Here is a 993-nt window from a genome sequence, read left to right as displayed (position 1 = left end):
AAATGCTTTTTTCAAAGAAAATTGTGCTGTTTACATATTATTTTATTTGGCAGATATGTTTCAACATTTTTTCAAGTTTATGTGGCAAAGTATATGCATAGTAATTGATTTGTCAATATTTATTAGCCATATGTAAATACTTTAAACAGTAATTGTTACGGAGTAAAGCTTCTTCTCAAACAAGACGGAGGCTCGTATTTCTTTTACTGAACCTTTCTGTTCAGTATTTATTGAAGAGGAAAAAATCAATAAATCATATGTTTATAATAACATATGATTTAAGTTTTCAGTAGCCAAGAACTAAAATATTTGTGTATTATAAAATCCCTCTGAAATCATTTGAAGTCTTCTGTAAAATTCATGTTTAGTCAACGTGTGAATTTACTACATCAGGATCAAATAACTTATTATTCATCCATGAGAAATTATAATTGTAGAGGCTAAGCCAAAGCTTTAAGCCTCTGAGGTGGTACACCGGGGTAAAGTTGACACGCCGATCACTTATCCGCTTAATTGAAATGAGAGCCGTCCTTGATGTTAGTGCAGGTAATCCATTAATTTCCATGACTCGGCAATCATCATCTTATTTCCTTTGTACAACAAGTCATTCCTCTAACATGTTGTCAATAACACCGCATACATAGTTTCAGCAATCCACACAGCATTTAATTCAATAGCGGTAGCATTACGTCACGTTAGTATTGCGTTGCGGTCAAAAACTGTTTCCCCCTTTTGGGTGGAACACACCTGTCATCATCAACACCAGATGCTACCTAAATAGACAGCTGACAGATCATGTGACCCAAACCATTTGGAATACAGAAATTCCTAATCTGCTCCTACAATAATCATTACGTTTAAAAATTATTTTTCAAACTTTATTAATTTCTACAAGTTTTACACAACTACTACGTATTTCCATCTTGGCCAAAGCCCTATCTGGCAACCCAACGGGGTTCAACAGGTTCCACTGTAATAGTGACACTTAGTGGT

The sequence above is a fragment of the Poecilia formosa genome, unplaced genomic scaffold (assembly GCF_000485575.1).
Source record: "Poecilia formosa unplaced genomic scaffold, Poecilia_formosa-5.1.2 Scaffold857, whole genome shotgun sequence".
Lineage (NCBI taxonomy): Eukaryota > Metazoa > Chordata > Actinopteri > Cyprinodontiformes > Poeciliidae > Poecilia > Poecilia formosa.
The sequence above is the reverse complement of the archived record's forward strand: the minus strand, read 5'-3'. Positions refer to the sequence as shown.